The sequence below is a fragment of the Ctenocephalides felis genome, unplaced genomic scaffold (assembly GCF_003426905.1).
Source record: "Ctenocephalides felis isolate EL2017-DRISC unplaced genomic scaffold, ASM342690v1 CF-g0.4_SCAFFOLD_01886, whole genome shotgun sequence".
Taxonomy (NCBI): Eukaryota; Metazoa; Arthropoda; class Insecta; order Siphonaptera; family Pulicidae; genus Ctenocephalides; species Ctenocephalides felis.
Genome location: NW_020538040.1, coordinates 151107355 through 151118184, shown reverse-complemented (window position 1 = coordinate 151118184; position 10830 = coordinate 151107355).

Sequence of the window (10830 nt, the reverse complement as noted above, 5' to 3'; positions counted from 1 at the left end):
GGCTTTCAAATAGCATTTTATTGCTTGTACTAAATATATACACCTGGGTTTCGAAATAGGAATTTATTTAAAACGTTAAATGATCAATAAAATTAGTTTATTATATAAGATCGAGTTTCAAAAGTCTAATTTGACTTTAAGTAATTATCCTGCCTAAACTAAATGAACTTCACAACACGTATCAAACAAACAACTATCGTACCATGTTCAGTAAAATTCCCAGTTAATTCCTGTTTATAGAAAGGTGTTTATTACTATTTTTCTAAAATTTGTTGTATGTTTCTTTTTATAAAATAGGTGGTATAAAATGGAACTGCCAGAGGGCAGACAGATCCAATGTCTTATTTTTAATTTTGAAGAGATTTCACGAAATAATGGCTACAATTTCCAGCCAATGCAAAATTTAAATTTCATGGGCATATTTTTTACAAAAATAACACAGAACATATTCATCAGCAGAGTTAAAATAACTATTGATTAATTTTATTTCTTATAAAACTGCTTTTTAACTGAATTTACATTTTTGAACTGAACACCGATCAACCGATTTGAATAGTTCAAAAAACATTCAATTCGTATTAATAAGGAGACGTGCTTAATAGTTTTTGGCAGGTCTAGCGGTTTTGGAGATCTAGTAAAAAAAGTAAAAAAAATGCCATTTGGCGGTCAAAAATGATCATTAGAAATATGCACATCAAATTATCAGATATTTTATAGAGATTTCAACAATAAGTATAAATTTTGTAAAATAAGTATAAGATTTCCTATGGGATCCGTACCAATGTTTATCCGTTAGACGGCGATGCGGCGCTTACGCGCTTTGACATTTCGTCTCTGTGCAGTTAAAGCAGTACGATTGCTTTGAAAAAGGTTCAGAATTTCCAAAATATGTCAAAATAAAGAAAGTATTTTTTTTTTCAAAAAAAAGTAATTTTTTGTAAAGTTTATAGTTTTTCAAAAATCTAATTTTTTCGAAGTAATTTTTTTTCAAAAATGTTAATCGTTTTTAAAAAAAATAATGATAATTGGTACGGGAAGTTCCAGCAATTTGCCTTGAGGCACGATGCCATGCGCCCCACTAGTTATCTTCTAATTTTTATTGCCTTTATCCTGGATAAAGGTTCAGTTGGTTCTTTTTACCCCATCTACATGTATGCTTTTATAGAGATTATATGTTGATAACAATACATCTTATAAAATAATTAAATAACGTATACTTAAAAATTATATTAAGGTCTTGCCAACTAAACAACAGCGCTCACAACTAAAACACTAACAATGAAGAAAAATACTATTGTTATAGAGTTTCAAACATTTTTGTTTATTTCCTTATGGCGATGTTGCTCGATTTGAGACGATGGCTGATTACACTTTTTTTTTCTCTACTTTCAAATATTGTTGTTAAAAAATTCCTAATTTTACTTATTTTTGAAATATTGGTGGTGGACTTTATCTATGGACTTTTAGGCTCCACTTTTCTTTATACATAACAGACTTTTATAATTGCATTTAAACTAGAACTAGAATTGCTTCTGGGTTTTAAATTTTCCCAAGTTTTGTTAGATTTTTTTTTTATTTTTCTGAATAATTCCTTAAAGCAAAAATTCATATTATTCCGCTTATTTCATTCTCTCAAAATGGCTACCAATTCAAATTTAAATTGCAAAAGTGTTCTCGTGAATCATTCATTTATCGAAAGGTAAAAGACCGAGTTCATTAAATAATCATCTAAGTCCTTTTTTATGTACATGTTGTTTGTATAAACTTTGTTGATGTTTTTATTTTTAGAAATAATACCATTAGGGCGTAATTACTCAATCTTCGTTCTATGAATATTTTTTACGAGTTTTATTATTTATTCAATATGTAATTTATATATCAAAGAAGTATTTAAAAATATCTGAGGGTTTAGGCCTTTCTGAACTTTTTATCTAATTTAAGCCGCTACAAACTTGTTTCTGAATTTTTGTTATGCTGAAATTTAAATCATTTTAAAAACTTGAAATATATGATTTTACTGTATGAGTGAATTATAAAATTATGAATTCAATTAAAAGACATAACTAAAATTAGGCATAGGTTCTAAATCAATGGTTCTCCATCCGTGGTTTCCAACCTGTGTGGCGCACCTCTTCAGCGGGCGCGAGGCATACAGATGTTTCCATTACAAAATCCAATTTTCGAAAATAAACGAAAAAAATTTAAAAGAAATAAAAAATGAACGAAAAAATAATTATTTTTATTCATATTTTTACATAATGCATATAGCATATTAATTTGTAGTCTGATAATATTAGTTGAGCATTTATGAAATGAAATTGTTGTAAAAATTAATCATGTTTTTTATAAGAACGGAGAGTTTGGAAACCACTGGTCCAGATACTTATTCCAGGCGTAATTTTACATATATATATATATATATATATATATATATATATATATAACACTCTAAAATTACACGAACATATTGTAACAACTTAAATTATAGCACATGGGAATAAAATTGTTTTCTTTTTTTATCGTTTCAAAAATTATTTGATGCAATTTATTTAAATAGTATAAAAATAATAAAAAAAAAAAATTTTGATGCTGGCCAATTTTCAATATCAATGATTTTATTTTTCAATATCAATACTGGTAATTTAACAACAATGATTTTTCATATTTTTTTTTTTTAACAATTTTAATTTTTAATAATTTTCAGAGGCAAGATACCGCCTTAATTTAGAGTAGGTGTTTATCTCTGGTCGTACTAGTTACATCATTTTAAATATTTACCGACGCCTATATAAACTGAAGGTTTACAGTTGAAAATCCACTTTTACCTTTCTGACCGACGAAGCAAATTATTTATCTTTACACATATATTTAGATAGGTGACTAGAACGACTGGACCTGAATCAGAGGTTCCGGGTTCGATCCTGCTTTGAGCAGCCTGTTGTCAAGCAATAGTAACAAAGGTTTTCACTTGTAAATATTGATAGCAATATGGAAAAATTGCCTTCGCCCGGTATTGCTACATCAATAATTATTTTCCCTATTACAGACATTGTAAAAATAATTCATTACACCTGACAACTTTTTGAAATGCCATCTGTTAACAACAGTAATAAGTCAAATAAGCACAACTGCTTGTAAGACTCTTAAGTTCTGATTGCTGTTCAAAATCATAAAAAAATAAAAACATATATATATTTATATGTATTAAACAGTCCAATTAGCGATCTGCTAGAAGACATGTTTAAGAACTTTCACGAAATGTACCTTAACTGAAAAGCTTTTTCTTTCTATTTCTTCGCTCAATTTTCGAAAGATCCAGTTGGCTTGCCTTTCCAGATCACTAGTTCTTATATCGATCGGTCTTTTTTTCTATCTAATACAAATAATTTTTGCCGATCTTCTCTAGAGTAATTTCTCTGATCCGTGCTGAGCTATGCTGCATATGTAGCATTCTCTTTGTTCTGATTTCTTCACAGAATTATTTTCCTGAGGGAATTGTGACACTGACCATTTTATTTTTGTCTGCCAAAGAACAATAGATTCTTGTTTTTGATTAAAAAATTGTTGAATAAGTATTACAAATATATTATAATAGTTTTGAATATAATATACGATATTTAATAAAGTAAATTCAAAGACAATATATTCAATTTTTTCAGTAATAAAAATATAGATAGTTAATAAATAATAGAGTATCATGATTATTAGAGAAATTATAATATTAAAAATATATTTAATATATTTTCAGTTTTAGTTTTCGATTAACATTGGATTTGTTGAATAAGTATTGCAAATACATACATTATAATAGTTTAGAATAATATACGATATTTAGTAAAGTAAGTGCAAAGATACTATGTTAAAATTGTTCAGTAATAATAATATAAATAGTTAATAAATAATGAAGTATCATGATGATTTGAAACATTTTAATAATAAGAAGATTTTTAATATAGACAAGTTGGGTTTTCTAAAAAGCCACGAAGTTAGGAAAACTCATCACAACCAGTTTACAAGACTTTAGGCTTATAGGAAATTCTGAACGCTGTTCAAATAAGTAAAAAAAAAATATTTTTTTTGTGAAATATTGATGTTTTTCATCAAATTCAAATTCAAAAAAGCGATTGAGTTCAAAAGTGCAATACATTTAAGAATGTTCTAATAATGAGATAATGTTTACAGATATATAAAGATTTTATCTTGGATAAAATATAATGTATATTTGGATAATATATATAATGTATTTATTGAAACCAAAATATTTTCACAAACTTTTATTGGTAATAATAAGTAATTTTAAACCTTCTGAAAAAAATTCTGCCACATATTTTAATAATAGCTTCAGCATGTTAGATGATGAATTTTCTAGATTATATATATATATATATATATATATATATATATATTTAAAGAAAACATTTTATATAACTAATTTAATTATAATATACACGTAGTTTCAATGTCAACATATTTTTAAAATGTCAATTTTTGGTTAGAGTTTTGGTTTAGTTTGTATGCTTTGATGATTCGCGATGGATATCACAATAAGTCGTTCATTAGAAATGCTGTGTCTACTTCATTGATTTTATTAAGCAATTGTTTATTAATTAAAAAATGTATGCATACAATTTAATAATATAATTATTATTAATCTATGTATTAAATATTATATTAATTATTTTATTCTTCAATTTACAGTCATGGCGAAGATCTCATCGTTACGCCGTTCGCGCAGATCCTTGCCCGCCTGAGAAGCGTTCGAAACAACTTCCTCAGCCTGACCAATGCTCTGCCTTCCAAGTAAGTGGATTACATTATTTATTATTAATGGAATTAATTGTTTAAAATACTTATGTACTAAATTACTATCTATGATGGAATTGTATAGTGTATGTAAGTCGCCCGAGTTAAGGTTAATAATAAAATAGTCTTGGTAAATGTGAATATCATTAAAGTTTACTTGCATTCGTTAGAAATAAGGTACTTAGACTTAGGAGTCAATTCTATCATAAAATAGAACGTAAGATAACGTTGTTATGGCAAAGCTATGTTACGGTCCTTCCGCATATAAATTGATAATAAAAACTGTCAAAATGTTATGTACTTGCTGTGCAGTCAGTCGTTTTAGATATAAGATATAACCTGAAAAATGCACAACCGTCATAAAAGAATGTATCCATAACTGCATCTTTCTAATGTTCATTTATAACACATACGTGAAGTTAGGTTCTATGTCTAAAACGCCTGATTGCACAGCAAATACATAACATTTTAATAGTTCACAAAACTATTTTTCACGAAGAAAGAACTGTAACATAGCGTTGCCATGACAACGCTTTATTGAGGTCTATTTTATCGGAGAATTGTCTCATTAATCGGATGTAATGTATAATAACAAGCTGCCTGATCATCTAAATGGCTCAGCAAAGAAGTTTCTGCATAAACTTCATTTCTGCTAGTAAGTCAAAATACATTACATTTTTTTATAATTTCTTTTTTTATTGTAATCAATGTAAGTAACTGCATTATTTGATAAAGTTTATTTTTCTATACTTTTTGAACAATTTATTCAATGCCTTATACAGAAAAATATTAAAACATTCATTTAAAAATTATTAGTCTGCATTGTCTAGCACTTTTTTGGTATTAAATTCAATTTACTTGTATATTTTATTAATCGTCGCAGGTGGTATTACTAAATTAAATTTTTAGAAATATTGTTCGTAGTTCTTCAAGGAAATAATATAAGAACTATATTTTCATTTGGAGAAAATTGTAGATCGCGTAATTGCAAGTCAAACCTTCTAAGGAATTTTCCTTTTATAATATTGCAGAATTTTCTCAAATCGATTTCAAATCTACTTTCTTTCATAATTTTTATCTGTGTAGCCTGATCGTTTGATCTTTTGTAGTTTGTACAATTATGTTTTGTTTGTTAATAATTTTTTGTGATGGTGATGATTATTATTATTATTATTATTTCCTGTTTTTTTTTATCAATCATTATTGAGAGTTGCTTATTATTATCCTAGTAATCACTACGGGTATAAATCAGTAAAAATTTGAACTTTGCGTTTGAAATTTAGGCTTGATTGGAAATTGAATAGACTTTAAGCTTATTTTATTTGAGAATTTGACATTTTGTAGTTACTATGTATATCATGAAATTATTTGACATTAGTAGGTACGATTTAGTTGGTAACACCCTTCACTAAGTCAGTTTTCTATTAACATTTCTTATTTCTTACTTATTTTTCTTTTAGTTTCTTAATTTTTGTTATTTATCATATTTTGTACTTTATTTAGTTCTTCTGTTACCATCCTTTTAATAATGTATTGCTTTTCTTGTATTATTTCTCTTGATTGACGAAATAATAAAGTGGGAAAAATGCATCAATAGGTACTTATTATGAATAAGGTTTTAACAAGAACCCGAAAAACATTTTATCATTATTGATTACAGCTTGCTTAAAAAATAAATAAATAAATAAAGTGTCAATTGTGAAGTCATCAATTATTTAGCAATACAAGTACAGTTACTGTGACCTATCTAATCATAAATCAATTACTCCATTTTGCACTGATGTAATTTAATTATTATAAAAGTATATCGCAAAGTTTTAAACTTTATATAATATATCTCTTAACTTAATTAAATGTAATATCCAGTCGTTCATAACTTGTAACGTTATATGTCATTTGAGCCCGTGGACGGTAATACGTTTATGAAAGTTTCGAACATTGTTGATGTTTCATCAATCATCCGCAGATCTTTAGAGACTAAATGGACTTTCGGTAACAATTCTCTTCTGATACTGAATTTGCTGGTAATTTTAGTTATATGAAAGCTTTTTTATAAAAATATAATTGAATTGAACAATAACGTTTTTTATATATTCATATTATATTGCCGATCATTATTATCTTTTTAAAACCATCTGTTTCATGTAGAAATATTTTGACTTTTAGTATAATATTGATACAAATTTCTAAACAATTTACAGGCAAAAGCTATATTGGTCTGCCAACCTTTCTCTATGAACTAACTATTTTTAATCTACTAAAACCCTCACATTTTTATATTATATATTTTTTGTTATAAATGGCGAACTAAACAGTTGTCCTATCTTCATTTGATTTATTATTACAATTTTTGTAATACTGATGATTTTTTATTAATGTAGCAATGCTGGTGAGGGCTATTTTTAGTTGATAACATATTATCATCTATAATTTCAAGTGGAAACCCGTTTCAATACTGCTAGACATCAGGTTGTCCGAGGCGTGTTTAGAACTTCTGATTTGGAGTCCATAGCCTCACTTTAGGAATAGGTCACAGGAAGCCTCCAAAACTACACATTTAAATACTATTGCGACTATATACACATCGGAATTTTTCCATTGATGTTTTTACGCAAATATGTAGATTTTTTTATATGCTTGTGAACACCTATCAGAAGCAGTTGTCAATATATAATTATATAAAATTATATATGTTGTCGTGATCATTGATAGTCGATTATGGTAAATTTTTACTTATTGTTGTTCTTTTCCTGTGTGATGAATTTTTAACTGTCTGCAATGATGCCCAAGAGGGCTATTCTTACTTGGAAATATATTTTTGATCTATATATTTGAGAAAGGCTTTGCCGTGGATTAATGGTTAGAGCTATGGGATTTCAGTCAGAAAATACTCGCCTCGGGCAGTCTGATCCGTTTTCTCTTATCAGAAATACAGCTAGCAATATGTTTTCAAATGAGAATTTTCCTTACCTGGTATTGCTGCATCAATAAAGAAATCAATCATCAATAATCGTCATCTGCATCTGCATCAATAATCAAATCTATAAAGATGGCATTTAAGTTAAAAGTAAATACATATGGTAACACTCGTGATGCGCACATATATATATATATATATATATATATATATATATACGAGGTCTGTTCAAAAAGTACCCGTAATTTTCGTTTTTTCAAAAAAATATTTATTTATTCGTCTACATTAATGTGGTCCCCTTCAAAGTAGTCCCCCCCAGATATAATACACTTATGCCAGCGTTTTTTCCAATTTTCGAAGCACCCTTGATATTCACTTTTTGATATGTCCTTGAGCACTCTCAGCGATTTTCTTCAATCGAGGAAAACCGCCGTCCTTTCATGGGTCTCTTCGACTTTCGGAATAGGAAAAAGTCACACGGAGCCATATGTGGTGAATTTTTGCACTTTGCAACACTTTATTTCATTTTTTACGCAAAATTTAATACAAATTCTTTGACTTTTCAATTCTTCCATTGTAAAAATCGCCGAGCTCAGAAAAACACGTCGAACCTTAGCGACTACCACAGACAAAGTAAACAGTGAATATAGCTGAAAATTTCATCATACTTTAGGGGCATGTATACCAACACAATAAAAAAAAAATTTTGACAATCAGACACTCCAGACCCGCGAAATTTAATTATTAGTAATTCCGGGTACTTTTTGAACACACCTCGTATATATATATATATATATATATATATATATATATATATATACTTATTTATATGATAATAAATCATCAAAAATAAAAAAGTTGAAAATTGTAAAAACTGGTAGCTGATGAAGTGGGTGGTCTCAAAAAATTAGCACCTCAGTCTTGACATGATTTAGGCCTCCTAGCCATCGGAAATGCAAAAAATAAAAAGATTATTAATCTACAATGATGTCGCAATCGCCCGAACGAGCGATGAGTAAAAAAAAATTTTTTTACAAATTGGCGACTGTTTGAAAAAAAAGTGCTTTATTTACTGTGTTTCTGGGTTTCTCGATTTTTTTAAAAATAGTAAAAATTGGAATTTGGCGATAATTCTAGTTAGGGCTATAGATAGGTCTATAAACAAGACTCTCTGAACATTTCAAGTGAATCGGTCGATTAAAACTCGAGAAATCGTGTCAACAGTACTGAAAAAGTCTGTTATGAGAAAAACGCATTTAAAGTTTCGCGTGAAGCCAAACCAGTATGGAGACCGAGTCAGTAAAATACCTATATCTCCGAAAATAATTCAAATTTTCAAAAACCTTCTCGTACCCATATTCTTAGATATGTAGTTAAACTTTGAAAATATGAAATAAATAAAAAATCGTTTTTTTTTAATTTCTACACTAGAATACCCCCTTAAATTCTGATCGCTATTAAAAAAAGTGAAAATCTATATAGCTACTGCGTGGTATCAGGTTGCACGCATGGCGGAACCTAAAGAAGTTACCAATTGCATCACGTGCTGCCCATGTAGAAAATTCGAAAGTATTTCCACAAATTATGAAGAGTTCTTTATGTATTTATTTTTTTATTTATAGCCAGTACCAAATGTTAATGTTTTATTATATTTTCAGTATCTGTTTCAATACAACTATTCAAAATGTCTTCATGTAAATAAACTTTATTTCAATACTAATTAATTAGAAATTTCTCTTAATATAAATATTTGATAGTGCTATTTTAATTGATGACGCGTATGCGTATTTGTATATTTACGCGATTATCGAGATGAAACTGCATCAATTATTACCAGATTTGTTACAGCAGCAATTGTAAATTTCTACTAATTATTAATGAGAGCATATCATTAACACTGACAGATTAGTTCTGTGTAAATGATTCCATCATAACAGCCGTATATGTAAATTGGATACATCATCATGAATCTGTAATGGCGTATTAAAATTATAATTGCAACAGCTAAGGGGAACGCTGATTCTGTAAACTTCATTTCCATATATGTATACAATTTCCAAGTCCGAAATTTTGCTTCAGACCTAATAATAATTCTGTGAATTATTATTCATGTCGGGGTTTGCATTCTATGAATGCAAAATTTGATTTATATTTTTGAAAGGTCAACAGTTCGCTTTCTACCGTCATTATATTTTGGCAAAAAAAAACAAATATCTAAAATTACTGGTTTTATTTGTCCTAACTTTGTCAATGAAGTTTATTGAATTTAGCTTTGCTTCAAGGGGGTATTCTTGTTAAAAAAAATTGATTCTGTTTCGTTTTTTTGATATTGTCAAAGTTTAATTATTCTAGAACATGTGTACAAGAAGGTTTTTAAGAATTCCAAATATTTTAAGAAGCATAGCTATTCGCAACGGTAAACTGCTTCTGCTTCCTTCTTCCACGAAACGTGTTTTTCTCGAAAATATCTTTCTCGATACGATAAGATACGATACCCACAATTTCTCATCTTTTACTAAACCGATTTTCTTGAATTTTTCTGATAAGAAGTGTAATTTCTTAATTACACTTCTTATCAGTTTGTACTACGTTCATCCCCAAATTCAGATGTTTTTATTTATGTTTTTAATTTATATTATTTTTTTTAAAAAAAAGAATATCAAAAGAAGTTGTAAAAAAATTTTTTTCAGAGAATCGTTATTTTGTAACAAAACATTTTTTTCAACTTGACCTTAGCTATACGTTTGTTATATTGTTTATATTTCAATCGTAAATATTCACGTAAACAATTTTTTTTAGCAAGATTCTGAAATTCGTATATATACGAGTATATATATATATATATATATATATATATATATATCTGTAAAATAATTTCAGACAATTCTAAAATGTGATTTTTTATTTTACCCAAAATCCGTACGTTTTGTAAAAGATGACCCATATTAGAAATACGATTTGGCTTTTTTACTGTCTGCCTCTAGACCACTAACAAGTGAAGTTTATTTAATTTTTTCGGTACGATTTTTTGCAATATACTGTGGAAAACACCAAAGGTTTCCGGTATTCCGGATATTTTTACAGATAAATTTTGGTTTGATTTAATTCAA